Genomic DNA, 9,664 nt, shown 5'->3' with positions numbered 1-9,664 from the left:
CAAAGAAGGTAAATAAAGTTTCTTAATTCAGTGGATGGCTAAAAAAAAATTAGTGCTGAATCATTAATATTTGTGGTTTGTTGGAGAGGGTAGCTAATTGAGGAAACTGCATCTTTTGTAACTGTATTCTGACCAGCATTCCTTCTCACATTGGATCACCAGAAAAGCTACTCTAAATTCAAATCTTTTGAGGTTCAGTGTGTACTCAAAACCACAGCATGTGAACTGCCATTAGTGTCTGTATTTTTACCAGCTATCCAGAAAATACATGAGTTTAAAATAAATGACATTCAGTCAAGCAGCATCGCAAATAAAGTGATGATAAAACTATCCCTTCATTTCGCATGAGTTATACTTTCTCATAGGTTACTATACCACTAGCTTGTGTGCATGGTGGAGGGGAGTGGAAAAGGGAGAGGGGAGTATACACACAGAGAATATATGTGACCAAGTAACAGATATTTAGATCACAAATGTAGCCTGGGAATGTGCATGAAGAGGTCTATCATCAGTCACCAAGCATGTACTGTCTTCTTTGTGGCAGGCACTGTGCCAAGCACTTTAAAAATATCACATTCGATCCTTACAACAGCCCTGTGAAATAGATGCTGTTATTATCCCCATTTTATAGGTTAAGATCAGTTCTCTTCTTTGGAAAGCCAGTATATGATTCCAGACAGCTGTCTGACTTTAGAGTTAGACATTTATTATAATTATAATTTAATTCTGTGAGGATCCTGTGTCCACAAATCCAATTCAAGGGACTAAAAAACAAACAAACAAAAAAACACCTCAGTACAATAGGAGCTGTGTAGCAGCTTGTTGGGGGTGGGGAGTGTAAATACAATCTACTTTGCTCCCAAATCTTCTTTGACTGGCATGCAAATGGGGTTGAGTAAGGGACAAAAAAGATAATGAAAAAAAAATCTTCTACCTTCAGGAACTACATTCCTCCCCCCACCTTTTATTTATTTATTTGTCTATTTATTTATTTGTTTATTTATTTATCTATCTGTTTATTTATTTATGTATTACATTTTGCATAGTTGTCACTAACAAAATAAACCTAGTTTTTGTGCTATATTCCGGCCAGCATAGAATTTTCTGTCTCCCCATGTGACAAACATGTGTAATGCATTTATTAAACATATCTTTACATTTTAAAAAATTATTCCTCAACCGGAAAGCACAGCAGTGTTTGGATAATGGATTCTGAAAATGATCAGGCTATTACTCTGTTACAGTTCTGGTATACACTCTATGTATGGTCATTTTAATTTCTGTCCTAAAATCCAGTTAGTCAGCAAAAAGCAGTTATGATTCTGGAACACATAAAGAACAGTTCACAAAAAATAAAACTGAAACTGTTTGTCAGTTAATACACATTAAGTTGCCATATAAGATTTTTTTCCTTTTGTAAAGTTTTACTATTTATGTGACATCTCTCTGCAAACATTTAGAATAATCTAAACCTAGAAATAGACTGGACAAAAATACTAATACTTCTAATCCCTGCTTTTCTAATTTCTAAAATTAAATTCTACTTCTCGAGAAACGAATCTAGAGTTCCTCCTTCCTTTAATTTTGCCTTTTCATAGGTATAGGGTCTAATCACAAAATCACAGAATTTCAGACTTCAAACTTTATTATTACTGTTGTATGTGCCATTATCCTTCTAGTTACCCAGTTTAGCAATATCAGTATCATCATGTTCACTTCTGCAGCATGTATACTAAAACTAGAACAATACAGAGAAGATTAGCATGGCCCCTATGCAAGGATGACATGCAAATTCATGAAACATTCCATATCTTTATAATTTTGATTACATTAAATTGAAAAGTTTTCACACAAACAAAACCAATGCAACCAAGATTAGAAGGGAAGCAGAAAGCTGAGAAACATCCAGTGTCTCTGACAAAGACCTCAATTCTAAAATATGGAGAGAACTAAGTCAAATTTATAAGAATACAAGCCATTCCCCAATTGATAAATGGTCAAAGGATATGAACAGGCAGTTTTCAGAGGAAGAAATTAAGTCTGTCTATAGTCATATGAAAAAATGCTCTAAATCACTATTGATTAGAGAAATGTAAATCAAAATACCTCTGAGGTACCACATCATACCTGTCAGATTGGCTAACGTGACAGAACAGGAAAATGATACTTGTTGGAGAAGATGTGGAAAAATTGAAACAGTAATGCATTGCTGGTATGAACTGATCCAACCATTCTGGAGAGCAATTTGGAATTATACCCAAAGGGATATAAAATTGTACATACCCTTTGACCCAGCAGGACCACTTCTAAGTATTCTATCCCAAAGAGATCATAAAATGGGGAAAGTATCCACATATACAAAAATATTTATAGAAGCTCTTTTTGTGACAGCGAAGAATTGGAAACTGAGGGGATGTCTGTCAGTTGAGGAATAGCTGAACAAATTGTGGTATGTGAATGTAATGAAACACTATTGCACTATAAGAAATGATGAACAGGTGGACTTCAGAAAAACCTGGAAAGACTTATATGAACTGACGCTGAGTGAAATGAACAGAACCAGGAGAACATTGTACACAGTAACAGCACACTGTGTGATGACTGATTTTGATAGACTTAGCTCTTCTCAGCAATGCAAGGATCTAAGACAACTCCAAAAGATTCATGATGAAAAATGCTGTCCACATCCAGAGAAAGAACTTTGGAGTCTGAATGCAGGTGGAAGCATACTATCTACTCTCTTTTTCTTTTGTTGTTTTGTTTTGTTTTGTTTCTTCTTTCTCGTGGTTCCTCCTGTTAGTTCTAATTCTTCTTTATATCATGAGTAATGTGAAAATATGTTTAATATGAATGTATATGTAGAGTCTATATCAGATTACACACTGTCTTGGGGAGGGAGGAGGAGAAGGAGGGAGAGAAAATTTAAAACTCAAAATCTTATGGAACTGAATGTTGAAAACTAAAAGTAAATTAATTAATTACTTAAAAATGTAGCTTTCACCATGTATATACCTGTAAGAAATAAAGAGAGTTTTTTTTAAATATCAATATCATCCTTGGTTCTTTATTCACCCTACATATTCAGTTAGTTTTGTGGTTTCTAACTATACAACATCTCTTAAATGCATTTCCTTTTCTCTATTCACAAAATCACCATCTTAGTTCAAGTCCTGATTACCTCTTGCTTGGAATATTGTAATAGCCTTCTAATTGGTTTCCGTGTACCCTGTCTCTCTCTAATCCAATAGATTGTCCACATAGCTGTCAAAGTTATGGTTTTATATTGTAGGTCTGACCATAGCACATCCCACCTCCCCTATTCAATAAACTATACTGGTTCCCTGTTACTTTTAGGATCCAATATAAACTCCTCTTCAATATTTAAAGCTCTTCTCTCTCATTCCAGTTTTCTTATGCATTACCTACTCCAATTCACCCATATTTTGCACACAACATTCCATCTCTCATCTCTATGTCTTTGCACTGACTGTCCTCTTTGCCTGGAGAGCTCCCTCTTTCCTTGTCTCCATCTCTTAGTATCCTTGTGTTTCTTCAGTACAATTCAAATGCCATCTTCTTCATAAGATTTTTCCTGATCTCCCCAGACAATAGTGCTTACCTCCTAAGGGTAGCATCCCAGTAATTTTGAAGTTATTTAAGGGACTTCACTGGTATATACAATGCATCAGACCCTTGCTTTTGAAAGCTTTATTTGAACCTCAGTCTTCAGACTGCAATAATAGAAGCATAAATAGAAGGAAAGTAGAAAATGGAACCAGAGAGACCATGAGGTAAACAAGACAAGATGAACAAGTGTTAGACAAAAGTACACAGTACAGTCTACATGTAAATTATGTCCACCTAATGCCTCCTTGCTGCCAAATGCAATATGTACAGTAATAATAGAATGAGGAAAGTAAGTATTCTTTGCCATTCTTCTAGTAGAAACTCTTTCTGGGTGAATATGTGATCTAGAGCTTCAAGAAGGTTTTTAAAATCACAACTCCAAAAATTCTATATAGATTTTTTAAAAAGCCTTAACATCAGCTTTTACTCCTGTGATTGCTTCATGTGTGCTCTTACTTTTTTTTTCTTTGTGAAGCAATGGGGTGAAATCACTTGCCCAGGGTCACACAGCTAGTAAGTGTCAGGTGTCTGAGGTCAGATTTGAGCTCAGGTCTTCCAGAATCCAGGGCCAGTGCTCTATCCACTGTACCATCTTGCTGCCCTTGTGCCCTTGCCTTTAAACTACTCGTGACCCAGTGCTGACCTTTGTACCCGTAAAGACACAAAAGGGTATTGCCATTGACTTCATTGGAAAATAAGTACTGAAGGAAATTCTAGCCAAGAGGAGAGAATGGAGCATGCATTGGTGAAACAACTGCATTAGTTCATGTTTGAACTGAATCTTAAATAGAAGGAATGATTTTCATTTCCTGTTATGTTCATAAAGTAAATACTTGTGGCTTTGGTATTTAATTTAAGGCAAATCCATTTAAAATATCATTAAAGCTACAATGAGAATGTTGTTGTTCACCTTTTAATAGCATCCTGAGACAGCTAATGGGTTGTGATTTCAAAGTACAACATGAAAATTTTACAGCACCATATTTTTTTATAGGATAAAATAAGATACATTTACTTACACCAATTTCGGTATTGAATTGCTGCCTTGCAGAGTTGTTTAATCATCAATCCCAAGCTAAGAAGTAGTTGAAAAGATAAACATTGAAGTCAATGAGCCTTCTTAGTACTATGTTATTACTTACATATTCACTAAAATATAAAAAAGTTTCTAGTGACTTCATATCTCTCTACATTATCTAACTTAGGTTTAGATTATAATTTTTCTTAATTCCTAAACAAAGATGTATCGGAAAGAGCATCATACTCTTGTTGAAGCAATTTGTGGTACTTATCTTGGAGAAGAGAAAGCTTAAGGGAGACGAGACATCTATCTTCAACATGTGAAGGGCTGTCACGTACAAATCTACCAGTCTACATAAAAGTTTCTCCCACCTACCAACCTGTTACTACAATGCATTTGAAAGGATACTAGCGCTCGGTCAAGAATTCTTATCACTATGAGTATGGGGTATGAAAATTTAAGCAAAAGTTAAACTGTGGAAGAGGTAAAGATGTCTCTTTATGTGAGCATTTATAGGCTTTCTATTTTTTTTAAAAGAAAGTGGAATAAGATAATGAAAGAGTAATTTTTTTTTAGGCAATTGGGGTTAAGTGACTTGCCCAGGGTCACCCAGCTAGTAAGTGTCAAGTGTCCTCCTGACTTCAGGGCCAGTGCTCTATTCACTGTGCCACCTAGCTGCCCCAAAAGAGTAATCTTGAAAGACTAAGCTTGCAGCAGTACACAGGATTGACTAAAGTGAGAGAACTTCAAGGTTAGGAGCCTAGCTGGAAGGCTGTTTCAATAATTCAGTTTTAAAATATGAAGGGGCACAAAAAGGAATGGAGAGAAAGGGAAGAATCCTAGAAATACTGTGAAGGAATAAGACTTAGGAAGTTATTAGGTATGGGACCTGATGTTTTAAGTCCAGGTGACAATAATGCATTCTATTTTCTTTTCAGGGCATGATTCCAAGTAGAATGTGAGAGAGGAACTCTCAAAACTTGGCAAGTGTAATGGCTACTACCCATTATAGCTTACTTACATGGATGTGTATAATGTTGCCATCAACCATCTAGAAAGCATTGCCTCACTGTGAAATCTTACAAAAGACTTAGTCATAAGATCATAGATTTAGAATTGGAAGGGATTGTAAAAGCCATCATTCCAGCCCTCTCAATGTAAGCAAAAACAAAAAGAGAGAGAAATTGAGGCCCACAGAGGTAAAATGACTTGCCCAGGATCACACAAGTGGTAAACGAGAGAGGCGGGATTTACATCCAGGTCCTCTGACTTCAAAGCCAGTGATCTTGACACTATCATATAGCCCCTTAGCTGATGATAATGTGGTAGCCATTATCAACATTAAAAAAAATCCAAAATGTAAGCATTACCACTTTATATTTAGATTAAGCATTACCATTTTAGCTTTCATTAGATAGCAAAGGGGTGAATTGAGTTGGAGGAAGTACTCCCATCAATGAGATCATGGATTCACTAAATTTCTGAAGCATCCTTTTCCCCAAACTGTGATAAAGGGTAAACTGGCCTTGGAAAGTATCCTGTATCCTACACTGGATTTGAAGTAGTTTGGTTCTTTTCTTTTTCTGTATATTTTTCTAGTCGAAGCAGCCATTTGGACCAGTATTGGGAACAGAGCTCTGAGTCCATGAAATGTGTGTGAGCAAGGGATCTGTCTTTGTAGACCACCACAATTAAACCACATTGAACCTTAAAGTTAAGGCATTGTGGTTAATGGCTCCAACATATGCTACCACTTGTAAAGGGTTGTCAAATGTATTCCAGATAAATGGTTTTGGTTTCTCTGATGTCTTCCAATCGATCACGCAAAGCTTAGCCTGATATTCAGCTACATAGTCCATTAGGCCCAGATACTTAAGGGACTCATTATCAACTGCACTTTCTAGGGCTCTTATTTCACTTATGTCTTTTAAGATATGTTGGACACTTGCTATACAGCCAGAGCTAATAGTTTTTTCGTCTAATTCCTTTAATTGCTCTTGGGATGAAAGCATGGCTTCTAATGCTTCATGGAAGTGTTTCCTTTGCAAAAAGATGTCTGAAGTGTTTTCTGCAAAGTCATCCCCTCCCAGCTCCAAAATCATTGACTGTTTCCACCTCTCTAGATTTAAGATTTGTTTTGCTGTCATGGTTTGCTGAAGGATTCGAGTAACACTAAGCATTTTATTCTTTTGCAAAAGTATTTTCAAAGGAACAGTGGAATGAGTTAGAGTGTTTGATTCATTTCTTTTTTCTGCATTGAGAAGAAGAATTGTATTTTGTGTAACTATTGGTCCTGATTCTTGCTCTTGGGCCGTACATTTACTCATAGGTCCATGTAATAAATCATCTTCTTGAAACAATGATTCTGGTATCTGAGAACTAATTTTGGTTGATACAATAGAATATATTAAATTAGAGTATTTGTTTTGTTTGACTTCTTGATAAGGGATTTTTTTCCCTTCTTCTGGCTACATAAGTAACATGAAATTGAGAAACCCACAGAAGGAGCTAGTTCTACGAAGAACCTACTTGATCTTCCAAGCTTCTTGCATATGCTTGATAGTGATTGCATTCTTTTAGGCTCTAAATTGACATGGAATATATTTTTGTCTAAAGTTCTCCCTGTTAAAGTCAATGGGTTTTTTTGGGAGTGTCCTTTCGCAGCCACAGCCTTTTGACAGCCCCTTGCAGTGCCGTGATATGACAGGTGGCCAGATGTTTTTTCTTTTTAATGTTCTTTGTTATATGAAATATCTTTTGAGGAGAAAGTGGAGAGGGATACAGAGGGAAATTTAGGCAATGAAAAACAAAATATATCAATAAAATATACCCTAAAAAGATATAACAGATATCTAGTTCAGTGACCTTCTGATAACTATCAGATGATCAATAAAAGAGAAAATGTTAGTTGTAGTGAGCTCCACTCCTGTACTTCTAACTGAAGAAAGATTCTCTATGGAAAGTTAGATCCTTCAGATACTCCTTTTGTGGATGATACCAAGTTTTCGAACATTGTAGAGACTCTTGGAAGCAATCCATAACCATTTAATCTAGTGTACAAATAATATTTATTTTGGGGATAATAAAAAAGCAGTTATATGGATAATCTCTAGAGCTTCTAAGTCATGGAATCCTTAATCTAGAGGGTCAGAGAACACCCTATCTGACCTGTTGGAAATTCTAAAGCTACTTTACCCAAATCTCTTAGAAACAAGATCCTGTCTTTTAAATACCAATGAAGCCCTTAGGAGGCACTAGACACCTTAACATAGGCTCATTCCCCCCACACCCCGCCCCCAATATAATCCAGGGCAAATGGTTGCATTTAAAATAATTAGATTTGATTCTGTATCTTTTAAAAATTAATCCTATTTAAAATTCACAAGGAAATCTGCTATCCTTGAAGGAGCTAGGGGGACACTGTGAATGTGGTCTAGTGCCTTTACACCACAGAGCTATCCTAAGGATGTCTTGTTTGTTATCCAAAGAAGGCTAATCCACCATCACCTCTTGGCTGGACTTAAACAATGAACATATTTTTTTAGTCATAGGAAGGAGGGTGTTGTTGCCAGCCTCTCATTCCCAATTTCCAACCAATCATGTTGTTTCCATCCTCGTGATGCTGTCTTCTCTGTAACTAACCACATTGTTTTCCCCGCCTACCCAACTCTGCTCTTTGTTCTCTTGTACTTCCCAAAAGTATATGAAGGCTAGTAAGCCCTACCTCATTGTCTTTGGTCACTGAGAGAGGCCATTGACCCTATTTATTGGTTACTGCTATCCTAACTAATAAATTGAGCATGCTCAGAACACTGTTTCTCCTTTTACCTTTAATTTTCAAATGTAACACATTGGTTCACAATTGTCCTTTTCCCCAGCTATTTTGAGGAAACTAGATATACTGATTATTCATGGAAATCAATAAGCTAAGATCTCTTATATTAGAGAAGAAATATTTTTCTTTCCCTAATTTCTTACCAGGGAGTGGACACTCTGCTGTATAGTAGCCTTTGAAAAATTCCCACTTGTCAGTGGATTTCCCTTTTATACCTACATCCGCTATAGCAAACTATAACTCAGAATACAATAAAATTAACTTAGCTTTACCTGGTTTCAAAACTCTTCATAAAAGTATAAACAACAAGTAGAAAAGACTTAAATGAGCAGGAAACTCAAAAAGGTAATGGTAAGTCACCAGGAAGAAAAGAGAGAGGAGGGGAATAAGGAATACACAAATTTATCAGGTTACAGCATTATTTAGAAGTAGACACAGGCAAATAACAAGTTCTGTGCCAGCAATTCATTCCCTAAGCATATCTATGAGCAAGGCAAAGTTCTGGATGCTCCCAGTTTTGGATATCAACTAGTCCTGGATAGTTCTATAATTCATTTGTGCCCAAGTCCTGTGATTCTAGTACATCACCCACAGCCACACAGTTCCCAGCTATTTTCTCCACTTTTGAACTGTGGCTATTTCTATACAACGAAGGACAAATTAGAAAGGGCAATGCATTCACTGCATGTTGAAGAACAAACCACCCCTCTATTGCTGCTGCTGCCTGAGAAAGTCATTGAAGCTGCTTCTTCCTCATCTGTGTGTCAAGATCCAACTCTTATAGCCTTTTTAAATATGACTTTGCTGGGGACAGGAAGTTGTGGTAGCGCTAAACTCGTGTTCTATGTGATTGTATGTGGCAATGAGTCATGGTAAATTAAAGGCTCCAAGAATTAAAAGTAAATATCACACAGAGGGAAATAGAGAGCCTCAGGTTCGATGTGAGTATATTACAAACACGAAGTTTGAAGAACTGGAAAGAAGATATCATCAGGGAAATATATGATTGATGAAGATGAGCTGGTCACATGGTGAGAATAAGAGATGAGCAGTGGACAGCCTGTACACTTAACTCATGATATCAGAGGTGAGGAAGGCTAATACCATGTGGAGGTGGACCCCCATAGGAAACTTACAGGAGGACATGGACAAGAGTCTCAAAGGATGGAAGGAATGGAAAA

The 9,664-nt window shown here is 36.5% G+C and overlaps 1 non-coding gene and 1 pseudogene across 1 annotated transcript; one reads left to right on the top strand and one right to left on the bottom strand.

The window, feature by feature from the left end:
- The first annotated feature begins 1,708 nt into the window (after positions 1 to 1,708).
- On the top strand, positions 1,709 to 1,815 carry LOC114047471. Its single transcript, XR_003569613.1, has one exon. It is a non-coding gene; the product is annotated as a U6 spliceosomal RNA (small nuclear RNA).
- Positions 1,816 to 6,193: 4,378 nt separating this feature from the next.
- Positions 6,194 to 7,220, bottom strand: LOC114047455 (annotated as a pseudogene).
- Between the last annotated feature and the right edge of the window lie 2,444 nt (positions 7,221 to 9,664).

This window comes from Vombatus ursinus, unplaced genomic scaffold (assembly GCF_900497805.2).
Source record: "Vombatus ursinus unplaced genomic scaffold, bare-nosed wombat genome assembly UNPS02014787.1, whole genome shotgun sequence".
In the NCBI taxonomy this organism is placed as follows: domain Eukaryota; kingdom Metazoa; phylum Chordata; class Mammalia; order Diprotodontia; family Vombatidae; genus Vombatus; species Vombatus ursinus.
Note: the sequence above shows the minus strand (reverse complement) of the source record. Positions and strands in the feature narration are given on the sequence as shown.